Below are 15,526 nucleotides of genomic sequence, written 5' to 3' on the forward strand. Positions count from 1 at the left end.
ACTTCCCGACCTCCGAACCTTTCACCGCGAGCTTAAGACACATCTATTTATTTGCGCAGGACTGGACTAGATTTTAAATTCAAATTGGTTTTAATGGGGATTTTATTATTTTTATTATCATTTTAATTATTCGGCCAATTATAATAAGTTTTTTAATGGATGTTTTATTTGTATTTATATGTATGTTTTTATCTGGTTGTGAACCGCCCTGAGTCCCTAGGGAGATAGGGCGGTATAAAAATATGAATGAATGAATGAATGAATGAATGAATGAATGAATGAATGAATGAATAAATTAATTAATTAATTAATTAATTAATAAATTAATAAATTAATAAATTAATAAATTAATAAATTAATTTGGACAGTCTTGCAAAGGGCCAGGGTAGGCAGACCTTGTAAGCAGTGTAGCGAGTAGATGACAAAGATGGCAGAGACCTTGGAGTGCAGAGTGGTGAGGGCAAGTGTGACTGGGCTGGGGAAACTTTGGTTTCCTAAGACATTGCAACTTTGTTTGGCATTGCTGGGGGGTGGGGGTTATGACAAGTCACCATGTCTAACTCAGCATAACCAAGTTGCTGAGGCCAATTTACTTCAGAATAACTAGCCATGGCCAATTGCTGTGGGACAACTCGCCACAGGACAAGGACAAGACTTATACAGGACAAGACTTACACTAATATCAAAGAAATGGTGAAATAGAAATCCAAATCTTGATACATTGACTACACATCTATGGAAGTTACACCATTTTTAGCCCTTTGTCTTCATACAGCCACAGTGAGCTGTTTTGTATATATAGTGTGCTCTTTCCTTTCCATCCAAATAATTGAGAGAAGGGCTTAGAACTTTAAACTCTTCCTTAGTAACAATTTGTCATGCCATATGGTGTAACCTTATGGTTAATTTCAAAGAAATATCAAATTCTGGCTTTGGAAAGTAATTTTAGTTAGTGCAAGAAATTTTCAGAAGGATTTAATTGACCCATTTTTGTCAGCCACATAGAGTAGAAGAAGGAACCCACAAATTTAAAATTAATGATCATTTTTGCTGTGAAATGCCACTTGAGAAAACTAAGCCCTTCACACCCTTGCCAGACCAAATAAATATATAACACAGTTAAAACAATCCATCCAGCTACATTTACTTGGAAAAGGTAGTGTACAAAGTTTTATCTTCCATTTGTTCTTTTAATATTTATAAATGTTAAGCAATGTAAATTATGGGATTTCTGAAGCTGAATAGCCATAGTGAAGTCCAAAATGTTAAAATGTTTTTCTAAGTGGTGTAATACATCTTTTTAGTAACTGGATTCAGCATTTTCCTTAATTCATATTGCCAGCATTAAAAAGCTGTCACTGTTAAGGTTGCATGAGTCTTAAGGTTATACAACTTCCTAGTCTAGCAATAAATTATTGCTGTGCATAACTTAAAATATAAATTAGTGCTTATAGATCAATGGAAATTCATGTAATACGCTTAGCCATTAGAACACTGTATATTCAATTTTTAATTCTGTAAACTGTGGAACATATGGAATTTTTCATGATGCAATGAAAGGAGATGTAGTTTATTATAATACATTAATACATTTGTTGCAGGACATAATTTTTCTCTAAGTTGCTAGTAAAACAAAAAACTTCACTGTTTATATATTATTACACTACTTTTGTCTCATTTGCCATGTATTGTTTATGAATTTAGACATTCATATTTCAAGATTTCAAAGAATGCTTTCAGGTTTTTTCATTATTTCATAGCTTTTATTTTAAGTAAGACCCATTCTGTCATCCATATACAAGGTACTTTGAATCCTGGCAATATGTCATAACCTAGAAATAGAAAAGGCAGCATTTTGCTTTAGAATTCTAAACAAAATTCATGAGCAATTACTATATTTGGCTTATTCCAGAACTGAGAAAAGTAGTACATGGTGGTTTTTGGAATGATTCACCCTTGCAGTGTTCTGTGGAATTATCACAGAAGCTGACCGAGTCCAAAAATTTAGAAAAGGACAACATCTTAAGAATCAAAATTGATTTTTTTTAAAAAAAATTCACAGAATATAGTAGTTCTACCAATTGCCGAGCTTGGGTATTAAAAAGCCAAGTCATCAATTACCTATCCCCTTTAGGCAGAAAGGCAGAATATAATTAAAATGATGATGACGATGAGGGAGATGACAACAACAGTTACAGTATTCCTCAATACACCTCAATTTAGAACCACAATTGGGACTAGACTAGAGCTTCAGTCACTAAGCAGTGTGGTTGTAATGTGAGATGTCAGAGGACCACATCAGATGAGTTTAAATTATAAGGAAATGAATTTCAGTTGAATACCAGTAAGATAATCTGAATGGCAAAAATTATTCAACAATGGAACAAGCCTTGGAAGGTGATGGACTCTTCTTCATTGGAAGTATTTAAACAGAGACTGGATCTATCAGAAATGCTACATTAATGGTTTTCTGCACTGAGCAGGATATTGGACTAGATGATCGGCAAAGTTCCTTCAATTCTTACATTTTTATATGATAAGAGTAACTCAGAAGTATCTTAAGGCAAATATAATTTTCCCTAATTATTTTTTCAAGCACCATGAGAATATTAACACATGATTTTCAGAATTAGAGTATGTCTGTGTTGAGTGATAATTTAATAGTTAATGACAGTTATTTTATCACTATAGAAATTGCACAGTATTATCTGTTAAATGAAAAACTGGGCAAAACACACCCAGATATATCAATATAGTACCTTTTGACTATGCTGTCTCGTTCTAAGAAAAATATTTTAGAGAGTATGTCCTAATTGTTCTTAGAGCATTAAAAAAGAGAAAACTACATATAATGCATATCAATTACATGTAACTCTCTTCAAAACACAAAACAATTTGTTTCCAGTGAGGATTGATATTGAATTAGTATCCATGAAGGAATGGTGACAGTATTGCAGCACAGATTGGTGGCCAGGTGATGAATTCTGGCTAGAAAAATAAAAGATTATGAGATAGTCCATTTGCACTCTTGACAGCTGCTCCTAATGATTATGTTGCAGAAACTGAAGTTTTTATGATTGACTTGTGAGTCAAGCAGTTGGAGTTATTTTCAACCAAGCTCACAGCTGTAGTGTAGACTATATTGACATAAGGTTCACCAGGCCTCATTTCTTAATCACTTTCATGATTAAATAGCAATAGCATTTAGACTTATATACTGCTTCACAATGCTTTGCAGCCCTCTCTAAGTGGTTTACAGACTCAAGCATATTGCCCCTAAAAATCTGGGTCCTCATTTTACCGACCTTGGAAAGATAGAAGGCTGAATCAACCTTGAACCTGGTGAGATTCGATCTGCCAAATTGCAGTCAGCCGGGAGTCAGCAGAAGTAGCCTTCAGTATTGCATTGTAGCCACTGTGCCACCACAGCTCTTAAAGCTCAGAATATTGTTTCTGAAAAGTTACAAACACACTAGGGCCAGTTTAAGAGGCCAATAAGATTTTGGAATTAATTATAAGAATCCTTCCTATGGGAAAATGCTGTTGTTTTGAATTCTTAAAAAAAAAGAAAAAGGTTAGGATGAAAGTTGTCCAAACATGTTTTTTTTTTTTAAAAAAAAACAGTCTTTCGTTCCAGATGGAATGAAACTACATTTAAAGTTTCATTTAAAACTACAGCTTTTCTAAGTTTAAGCAATAAAACAATTGACAGCTTCCTAAAATCAGTTGATTTTTTTTTTCATTCTTATGCAATGGTTTATATCCTAACTACCACGTGTTTATTGGACCCGTGCCCCTCCTGGTTGGTACTGGCCACTCAGGAGGTGACACGAGGCTGGCTCCAGGCGATTACGAGCGTGTTCTGTTTCCCTTCCCCCAATACTCCCAGCAAAGAGTCCGTCAGAGGCCTTCCTTTTTTTTCCCTTTTATTTACATAGATACATGTCCTGGCCATGTCTACCCACGGGCCTGCCAAGTTTCTGGAGATAACGAGGAAATTATAGATAAGGCCAGAATTACTCACGAATATATTCTTCCCTCTATGAAATAGTTAGCTCGCGCCAAATTCATTGCTTTGTCCAAGACAAAAAACCAGGAAGTCCCGCCTCCTATTTATAGTCTCTGCAGATGTCACTGCATGACAATTATGACTTGGCTTTGTCCCAACTCTTCCGCTGCTGCGCACGTCGATCAAGTCTTCGTAATCTTGCGTCACTCCAAAACTGCTCTTGGGGCGTTGCCAAATCAGAAGAAGGCCCGGGAGAATCAGGCCGTGCCGGCCCCTCCTCCTCCCTTTGAGTGGGTGCCAGGGAGGGAGAGGGCTCAAGAGAAACAGGGCTTGCCAGGTCTTCTCCCTCATTTTCTGAATCATCCGAGTCCAGGAGTCTGGGTCCAGGAACCTGGGTCACAACAGAGCGCTTCTTTGTTGGAGGGGGTCTTTCCGGCCGCCTTGAAAGAGGCGGTGGTGAGGCCCCTCCTCAAGAAGCCTTCCCTGGACCCGGCTGTTTTAGGTAATTATCGTCCGGTCTCAACCCGCCGCGCGAAGGTTTTAGAGTATGGTGGCATATCAGTTTCCCCTACACCTGGATGAAACTGTCTATCTAGACCCGTTCCAGTCCGGTTTCCGGCCCGGTTACAGCACTGAGACGGCTTTGGTCGCGTTGGTGGATGATCTCTGGAGGGCCAGGGATAGGGGTTGTTCCTCTGCCCTGGTCCTATTAGACCTCTCAGCGGCTTTTGATACCATCGACCATGGTATCCTGCTGCGCCGGTTGGAGGGATAGGGAGTGGGAGGCACCGTTTATCGGTGGTTCTCCTATCTCTCCGATCGGTCGCAGACGGTGTTGACAGGGGGGCAGAGGTCGGCCCCGAGGCGCCTCACTTGTGGGGTGCCGCAGGGGTCGATTCTCTCGCCCCTTCTGTTCAACATCTATATGAAGCCGTTGGGTGAGATCATCAGTGGCTTCGGTGTGAGGTACCAGCTGTACGCTGATGACACCCAGCTGTACTTTTCCACACCGGGCCACCCCAACGAAGCTATCGAAGTGCTGTCCCGGTGTTTGGAGGCCGTACGGGTCTGGATGGGGAGAAACAGGCTCAAGCTCAATCCCTCCAAGACAGAGTGGCTGTGGATGCCAGCATCCCGGTACAGTCAGCTGAGTCCATGGCAACTTGGGCGTCCTCCTGGATGAACGGCTGTCTTTTGAAGATCATTTGACGGCCGTCTTCAGGAGAGCTTTTTACCAGGTTCGCCTGGTTTGCCAGTTGCGCCCCTTTCTAGACCGGGATGCCCTATGCACGGTCACTCACGCCCTCGTGACGTCTTGTCTGGATTACTGCAATGCTCTCTACATGGGGCTCCCCTTGAGGGGCATCCGGAGGCTTCAGTTAGTTCAGAATGCGGCTGCGCAGATGATAGAGGGAGCCCCTCGTGGCTCCCATGTGACACCTCTCCTGCGCAGACTGCACTGGCTTCCTGTGGCCTTCCGGGTGCGCTTCAAGGTCTTGGTAACTACCTTTAAAGCGCTCCATGGCATAGGGCCGGGCTATTTACGGGACCGCCTGCTGCGACCGAATACCTCTCACCGACCCGTGTGCTCTCACAGAGAGGGACTCCTCAGCGTGCCATCAGCTAGGCAGTGCCATCTGGCGACACCCAGGGGAAGGGCCTTCTGTGTGGGGGCTCCCACCCTCTGGAACGAACTCCCCCCAGGACTTCGTCAACTTCCGGACCTCCGAACCTTCCGTCGCGAGCTTAAAACACATCTATTCATCTGCGCAGGACTGGATTAGATTTTAAATTTTATATTGGTTTTAATGGGTTTTATTATTTATATTGTTTTTTAAAAAATTGGGCCATGTAGAATAAGCTTTTTAACTGTTATTTTATTTTGTATTTATATGTACCTTTTTTATTTGCCTGTGAACCGCCCTGAGTCCCTAGGGAGATAGGGCGGTATACAAATATGATAAATAAATAAATTAAATAAAATAAATAAATAAATAAACTAGAATATTGATTGCTATTGAATATTGAAAATCATAGTTCATACCAACTGCTGATGTAAGTCTTGCGAATCTTTTAACATCACCTATCTGACATAATGCAGTTCAAATTGTACAATATTAAATTATTGATTCATTCTAGAGAAGCTTTTAGCAGTATAAATTAAATACATGAATCATAGAAATCAAAAAATAAAGGAATTATTTTAGGTCTTCAATTTTTCCCCTGTGGGGTTACTATGAGATTATTCTATAAAGTATATTTCCTCAAGTTATATTATCAGTCCAGCTTCATAGGTCTCTAATGATATGGCTTTCATTGCTTTCCATGAAGAATTAAATCATAATTTAAAAGGTAGTCACAGCCGCCGCCCCTCTCCTTCCCTCCCTCCCTCCCTCTCTCTCTCTGTCTCTCTTGTACACACACACAAAAATACACATGTACACACACGCACACACACACAGAGAGATTATTTCAGGGCAATTCTCTCTCAAACATACACATACATTGAAAGATTTTCTTTTCCAGCTCTAACAGCTCCTGTTCTCTTTTGTATTTTACATTCTAGAAATGAATTTGCATACTTTCATCCTAGTACCATTGATACCTCAATAAATGGTAACTAAATTAATACTATTTTATTCACAATGATTACAATTTAGTAATTGTTTTGAATGATCTTCTAGGTAAAGGAGACAAGTTATCTGAAAGTACAACAATCTTTCCCAAAGAGGTTGTAGAAAAAATGCTTTTAAAAGTATAAAAAAAAAAGTTGGCCACGCCCACCCAGTCACATTACCCCACCACCACCAAGCCACGCCCACAGAACCAGTAGTAACAAATTTTACATTTCACTCTTGGATTTCATTTTTTTTTATTGAAAAAGTTTTACAAAAACAAAAAAAATTTTTATTAACAATTATTCTCCCTTCCCCTTCCCTCCCCCCCCCCCCGAGACTTCCCAGAACAAAATACAGGGTATAAAGTCTAACAATCATAAACTAAAATACAACAAAATCCATAACCCATAGTTTCTCCTCTCCCTTTGCACCCTTAACTCCCCTTTCCCATTTAAACTAATACTTTAATATAATACAATTTCTAGATTCACTCATTAGCTATTTGATACTTTTTAGTCTGATACTTATTTTGAATATAGTCAATCCAACTTCTCCATTCCAATATATATCTTTCTTGAGAATAGTCTTTCAAATACGCAGAAATTTTAGCTATTTCTGCTAAGTTCGATACTTTAAGTGTCCATTCTTCAATTGTAGGTAAATCTTCTTTCTTCCAATATTGTGCAACCAAGAGTCTTGCAGCTGTTATTAAGTTTAAAATCAATTTAGTCTCTATTACCGTACATTCTGTAGTCATGCCCAATAAAAACAACTGTGGAGTAAATTTTATCTTCTTTTTCGGATTTCATATTTTTTAACTGAACATACTATAAATTAATATTTACTTTTAGTTATTGAGTTATAGTTATATAAGGCGCTATGAGCAGTAAGGAAAAGTGCATATAAAAATAACCTCTTCCAGGTTATACCGATAAGAATAGAAAAAAGCTTTTTTTGATTTTTTAAATAGATTGACTTCTAAATTTATATGGCAAGGGATAAAGCCTAGAATTAGATTAAAAACCCTACAAGATACTAGGGATAGAGAAGGAATACCCCTACAAGACTGGGAGATTTATTACTAAGCAGCATGCCTGACATGGTTAAAGGAATGGATAGAGTTGGGAAACAAAAGAATGTTAACAATTGAAGGCCATGATCTACAGATAGGATGGCATGCATTCTTGTGGGGTGAAAAGTATAAAACTCATGGGTATTTTAGAAGACATATAATTAGGAACTCATTAATTTGGAATAAAATCAAAAAGCAACATTATACGAATATACTGTTTTGGGTTTCGCCCAATGAAACATTAACGCATCCAAATTTAATAGACATTAACACATCCAAATTTAATAGACTGGACTAAAATAATTAGATACAGGAATATATTAAATGAATTGGGAAAATTAAAAACAAAACAAGAATTGGAACAGGATTTGAATAGGGAAGTCGAATGGTGGATTTACTTACAAACCAGATCAAAATACATAGAAGATACAAGAAGATGCAATACTCTGTACATGAACTCTTGCGCCTGCGAGGTGCCCCCGCCTCGCAGGAGTGGCCCGCCTCATTACCAAGGGCCGGCCTCAATGACGTGTCTTGGGACCCACAGAGGTGGCATGTGCCTCTGGGGATTTTTAGATAGGGAATTTTTAAGGGGAGGGAGGGTAAGGGCGGGTGTTGTGGGTAACCCGTCAGGGGCAGTTCCTGCGTGGGCTCGCGGCGTTCATCTAATAGGTTCGAAGGTTATGGGGGAGGAGTGCGTTCCTACTTGTGATGGTGGTTCCATCTGCACGGTAAGTGGGAGGGGCAGATATGGCGGAAGTGAGGGGTCATATCGAACTTTGGGGGCGCGTGCTTGGTGTCTGAAGGCGATCACGCGCCCCGACCCCTTAGACTTCTCCCGTTCCCCTGGTGGCCAAGTCCCTCAGAGCTTGGGCCTCCAGTTGGTATGTTGTGCAACACACGGTCCGTGGTTAACAAGGCCCCCCTAATTTGTGATCTTACACAGGGGGGATCCGCGGACTCTATGGGCGTTACGGAAACCTGGTTGGGCACAGAGGGGGGGTGCCCCTTGTTGAAATGTGCCCACCAGGTTTCCAAGCATTCCATCAACCGAGGGCCCAAGGTAGGGGTGGGGGGGTTGCGGTTGTTATTAAGGAGAGTCTAGAGCCGAGGGAGACCACTGTACCTCAGATTGCCGGCTGTGAATCCCTCTTTGTGAGGTGGGGTCATAGGGGTCAGATGGGCTTGTTGGTCATGTACCTGGCTCCTTGCTGCGTGACAACAGCCCTGCCCGAACTGCTGGAGGTGCTTGCTGGGGTGGCGGTTGAGACCCCCAGACTTATAGTTATGGGGGACTTTAACTTGCCATCGACCGGCATGTCATCGACAGCAGCTCGGGAGTTCATGACCTCCATGACGGCCTTGGACTGACACAAGTAGTTGATGGCCCTACTCACATTGGGGGAAGCACACTGGATTTGATTTTTATCTCTGGACAGTGGTTGAAGGATCTGGACTTGAGAGATCTAGTCATTGAACCTTTGTCATGGTCAAATCACTCTCTCCTTCGTCTGGACTTTCGGACCGCCACTCAACACCGCAGGGAGATGGGACCAATACGTTGGTTGCATCCCTGGCGCCTGATGGACCCAGAGAGGTTCCGGACAGAGCTTGGGCCATTTCCTGAGGGTCTGGCTCACGACACGGCTGAAGAACTAGTCGCGGCCTGGGAACTGGCCATGGCTGGGGCTCTAGACCGTGTCGTGCCTTTGCGGCCTCTGACCCAGCGTAGGTCTCAACCGGCTCCTTGGTTCTCCGAGGAGCTGAGGGAGATGAAACGCCGGAGAAGATGCCTAGAGAGTTCCTGGAGGTCCAGCCGTTCAGAGGCTGATCGGACACTAGTTAGGTCATATAGTAGGACCTACCTAGTGGCATTGAGGGAAGCGAGACATTGTTACGTCTCCTCCCTCATTGCGTCGGCAGATAACCTCCCGGCTGCCCTGTTTCAGGTGACCCACTCTCTTCTTCAACAGGGAGAGCGGGATGACCCATTACAGGGACGTGCCGAGGAGTTTAGTGGTTATCTATACGATAAAATCGTTCAGCTTCGGGATGGCTTGGATCAAAATTGGGTGAATCCAGGTAAGAGGTCGGAGAGCCGTCTTGTTGAGACTGTTTGGGATGAATTTGACCCTGTGGCTCCTGAGGACATGGACAGGTTATTGGGGAGGTTGAATGCCACCACATGTTTACTGGACCCGTGCCCCTCCTGGCTGGTACTGGCCATGCAGGAGGTGACATGAGGCTGGCTCCGGGGGATTACTAACGCTTCGTTGTCGGAGGGGGTCTTTCCGGCCGCCTTGAAAGAGGCGGTGGTGAGACCCCTCCTCAAAAAGCCTTCCCTGGACCCAGCTGTTTTAGGTAATTATCGTCCGGTCTCCAACCTTTGCTTTGTGGCGAAGGTTGTAGAGAGTGTGGTGGCACGTCAATTACCCCAATACCTGGATGAAACTGTCTATCTAGACCCGTTCCAGTCCGGCTTTCGGCCTGGATACAGTATGGAGACAGCTTTGGTCGCGTTGGTGGATGATCTCTGGAGGGCCAGGGATAGGGCTTATTCCTCTGCCCTGGTCCTATTAGACCTCTCAGCGGCTTTTGATACCATCGACCATGGTATCCTGCTGCACCGGTTGGAGAGTTTGGGAGTGGGAGGCATTGTTTATCGGTGGTTCTCCTCCTATCTCTCTGACCGGTCGCAGACGGTGTTGACAGGGGGGCAGAGATCGACCCCGAGGTGCCTCACTTGTGGGGTGCTGCAGGGGTCGATTCTCTCGCCCCTCCTGTTCAACATCTATATGAAGCCATTGGGTGAGATCATCACTGGTTTTGGGGTGAGGTACCAACTGTACGTTGATACGCAGCTGTACTTTTCCACCCCAGGCCACCCCAATGAAGCTATCGATGTACTGTCCCAGTGTCTGGAAGCCGTACGGGTCTGGATGGGGAGAAACAGGCTCAAGCTCAATCCCTCCAAGACGGAGTGGCTGTGGATGCCGGCACCCCGGTACAGTCAGCTGCAATTATGGCTGACTGTTGGGGGCGAGTCACTGGCCCCGATGGAAAGGGTGCGCAACTTGGGTGTTCTCCTGGATAGACTGTTGTCTTTCGAAGACCATCTGACGACCGTATCCAGGAGAGCTTTTTATCAGGTTTCCCTGATTCGCCACTTGCGCCCCTTCCTTGACCGGGATGCCTTATGCACAGTCACTCATGCTCTTGTTACCTCTCGCTTGGATTACTGCAATGCTCTCTACATGGGGCTCCCCTTGAAGAGCACCCGGAGACTCCAGTTGGTTCAGAATGCAGCTGCGCGGGTGATAGAGGGAGCCTCTCGTGGCTTCCATGTGACACCACTCCTGCACAGGCTGCACTGGCTACCTGTGGTCTTCCGGGTGCACTTCAAGGTGTTGATTACTACCTTTAAAGCGCTCCATGGCTTAGGGCCGGGTTACTTACGGGACTGTCTACTGCCACCGACTGCCTCTCACCGACCCGTGCGCTCTCACAGAGAGGGACTCCTCAGAGTGCCGTCCGCCAAACAATGTCGGCTGGCGGCCCCCAGAAGTAGGGCTTTCTCTGTGGGGGCTCCCACCCTTTGGAACAAGCTTCCCCCAGGACTTCATCAACTTCCGGACCTTCGAACCTTCCGCCACGAGCTGAAGACATTTGTTTATCCGCGCAGGTCTGGCATAGGGTTTTAGATATCATTTGGTTTTAATTATAGTGGATTTTATTCTTTTAGTGATATTTTAACTCGGGCCAAATTGAATCAGTTTTTTAAGTCGTATTTTATTCTGTATTTATTCTGCTTGCTATTTTTATTGGGCTGTAAACCGCCCTGAGTCCTTCGGGAGAAGGGCGGTATAAAAATTTGATTAATAAATAAATAAATAAATAAAAATACAAAGACCAATCAGATACAGTGGAGCAAAATGAACTGGATAAAATAATATACGTGAAGGACCAAAAATTAATTAGTAAAATATATAATTTTTTGTTATGGTATAAAATGGAAGGATACTATGAAGGATACTATGATTAAATGGGCAAGAAACTTCAGCCATACAGTAGAATTAGAGAAGTGGGAAAAGATGTGGAGAACAAATATAAAATTGACAATATTGATGTCAAGGTTCCAGAAAAACCTCTTCTGCATAAAAAAAAGTCAGAAGCCATTGTCTTTCAGAGTTCTTTACTAGCATGAGGAAACTGGCACACGATGAGTGAAATTCCAAAACTGAACTTCCGGATTCTTTTCCCAGTTATACAAACCCCAAGAGTCCCACCCCCCTAACCCCTTTGCTGGTCACATGGTCCCACGTTCTCCCAGTTCATTCGAATATCTTCTCGCCACTCCTCCTGCAGATGTGAACACCATCCGACCTTGACCGCTTGAAGAATGTTACCATACCCCTCAACCCCCCTTCTTCCCCTCAGGGGAAAAATGTGGCAGCGTCTGGAACCCTAAAGTCTAGTATGGTTTCCAGGCCTGACAATTGACAGCATACAAGGAAAACCAGATGAAAATGTTTCATAGATGGCATCTTCCGCCAGCTAGAATAGCAAAGATGTTCCCTAATAACTCACCGAATTGTTGGAAATCTAAGAGTAACTATGGAACATACTATCATCTCTGGTGAATTTGTGCAGTGGCAAAGCACTTCTGGGCCAAAATCAAAAAGTGTGTCGTGTCCCACTCCTCCGCTGACGGCTGGGTCAGGGAAATCCGAATCAGGCTTGCCTCTGCAGCTCTGCCCAAAGTCCTAGCAAAGTCCTCAGAGCAGGCAGGAGACCAGAAAGTGACTTCAGCAAGATAAGTTCGACTTTGCCTGACTCAGAGACTGCCAGAAAGCAGATCCTTTATATAGGCCATGGGGTGTGGCTCCATGACTCAGCACTCATTAAGGCCTGCCCCTCCCTTCCTTCTGTTGCCTCCGCCTATCCAGTCTTCTGATGCGAGGGTCACTCCAATCAGCAGCTGTTGGAAATAAACCTTCCTCAGGCTCACATGCTGTGGAGGAGGGGGAGGGGTCTAGCTGCTCCGTTTGCCTGGGCATGGAGCCAGGGCTGGGGCCGGGGGGTGCTCCCTCCTCTGCAGCCTGCTTGGGCATGGAGCCAGGGCTGGGACCGGGAGGTGCCCCCTCCTCTTCAGCTTGTCTGGGCATGGAGCCAGGACTGGGGCCGGGAGGCATACATTCCTCCGTGTTCAAGAGCAGATAAGACGGCCCCGGCTGCTGTGAGAGCGGGCAAGACACAACAAAGTGGTTAGAGGAAATAACACAGAAACCAATAAAGGGAGAGTCCGAACAATTTTTACTAGGGATCCCCATAGAAAATTATACAAAGGATATACAATGTTTAATATTACACATATTAACAGCAGTACGTATAGCCTATGAACAAAATTGGAAGAAGGAAAACCTACCAACAGAAGAAGATTTAATTAAAACATTTTTAGAATGTGCAGAGATGGACAAACTAACAAAAGAACTCAAGGAGAAAGAGGATACAGAATATTATAAAGTGTGGTATAGATGTTATGAATGGTTGGAAAATAGGAAAGATAAGAAAAATGATTAACATGGTAAAATGTAGATGAAATAAAGGATAGATAATAAAAGTAGCTTAAGATAAAGTTAAAACATGTGTAAATTGTAAGAAAGGACCGCTTTGATTGAGCTGATAAGAAATAGTGATATGTATATAAATGTTGTATGGTTGTGTTTTGTTTTAATGTGTTTAAAATAAAAAACTTTAAAAAAATAACCTAACTAGGTGAGACATAAAGACTTTCATGGACCTATGCCATGAAGTTCTTTAAAGATGATAATCAACACCTTGAATTGGACCAAAAAGGAAACTGGCAACCAGTGTAGCTCGTGGAACAGATGGTACATGTCCACTCTAGGGGCCCCAAGAACTGCCTGGATGGCTGCCTTCTGTACTAGCTGAAGCTTCTGGATACTCTTCAAGGTTAGTCCCAAGTAGAATGTGTTGTAATAGTCCAACAATGAGATGACCAGGGCTTGAGTGACTAAGCACTGTCAAAATCCTGGAACCTGGAGCTCCATGCACCCAAGCCACTCAGTCTTACCAGGTTTCAAACAAAATCTGTCATTCCCCCATCCAGACTCTCACTGCCTCCAAGCACCACAAGACAGTAGCATATTAAAATATTGGCAGTTGTGGGGGCTACAGGGCTGAGGGAATTCCTGATATCTATGTCTTGATGCAAGGGTGGCTCAGGGGCTAGGACGTTGAGCTTGTCGATTGAAAGGTCAGCAGCTCAGCGGTTCGAATCCCTAGTGCTGCCTTGTAATGGGGTGAGCTCCCATTACTTGTCCCAGCTTCTGCCAACCTAGCAGTTTTGAAAGCACGTAAAAATGCAAGTAGAAAAAATAGGGACCACCTTTGGTGGGAAGGTAACAGCATTCCGTGCGCCTTTGGCGTTGAGTCATGCCGGCCACATGACCACGGAGACGTCTTCGGACAGTGCTGGCTCTTCAGCTTTGAAACGGAGATGAGCACTGCTCCCTAGAGTCGGCAACGACTAGCACGTATGTGCGAGGGGACCTTTACCTTTACCTTATGTCTTGACCCTTTTCAGCTATCAGAAATCTTCAGTGGATAGAGAAAGTAGTTGGATTTTGCTCTACTTTTTACACATTTTCTTCTGTTTCATATTTTTTTATTTCTGTTTTTTCAAGCATGATAAGAACTTTATAGAAAAATACTAGGAGCTCAATCCAGATTTCATTAATTCTTTTTGATAGATTTTCTGTTGCAATAAATATGCATTGTCCATTCTGATTTATTTCTGTTGTAAATCACTGAGCATAAAATGTTGCCAGATTTACACAAAAATCCCCTCAGTGATTATTGTAGTTCTGTAATTTTAGAAGTATAAAATGATAGCCTCACATTCATACATGGTAGGTATATATTTTATGAGTGGAGTCTGAATATTATGATAACACCTTAATCAGAGTGAGTATTGGAAAAAAACTGCAAAATTTGACTGAGTAAATAGGGCCTTGGGTGATAGCCCAGCATGGGCTCATGGTTTTCCTTGCCATCTAAGGATGAAGAAACCAGAGTTATCTTTATGAGCCCAAAGCAGAGTTGGCAGCATCTGCCATTCCCTATGTTACTGAATTCCGGTTCCCATCAGCCCTTCCCAGCAAAAGCACATGGAGAACAATATATTGCCCACTCTTTGGCCAAATGGCTGATTGTCTTTATTTAACAATTTTTATTTCTCTCTCCCTCTCTCTCTCCCTCCCTCCCTCCCTCCCTCCCTCTCTCTCTCTCTCTCTCTCGGGTTTCATTTTAAGTAAATCAATTTCTTAAAGTGTTTGACTGGTTGAAACATAGACAACACCTTAAATATAAATGTATTAAAATTAATTATATTGGAGAAGTTACATAATTCATTATTTGCAGTGTTTTGCTAAAGATTGTTTCTTTGGCCCAGATGGAAGAAATAATGTATTTTGGAATACCATAATATTTGACATATTATATTTTTTCAGCTATTTTGGAGCTAAATATTTTTTTCTTTTAAAAAGTGGAAACTTTGGTCCAAGATAGCTATGTAAATTATGCTATTGTCTTCACAACACTTTATGATCTTTTGACAGCTTATTTATTTATTTTGACCTTTGAATTAGGATATGAAATTACAGTGATTATTTCCAATTTCACTGAATAATCTACTGTATATGTGGATTCAATGTGCATTATTATATTACAGTTTGCCATTTCAGAGATGAAATGGTTAAATAATTATCCATTACAATTATTGCAGATAAGTTTAAATTATATATT

The 15,526-nt window shown here is 42.6% G+C and overlaps 1 protein-coding gene across 1 annotated transcript in view; it reads left to right on the plus strand.

Moving 5' to 3' along the window:
- BTBD9 (BTB domain containing 9) overlaps positions 1 to 15,526 on the plus strand; it is a 168,057-nt gene that overhangs the window by 125,202 nt on the left and 27,329 nt on the right. The window lies entirely within an intron of this gene.

Source organism: Ahaetulla prasina, chromosome 1 (genome assembly GCF_028640845.1).
Source record: "Ahaetulla prasina isolate Xishuangbanna chromosome 1, ASM2864084v1, whole genome shotgun sequence".
NCBI lineage: Eukaryota > Metazoa > Chordata > Lepidosauria > Squamata > Colubridae > Ahaetulla > Ahaetulla prasina.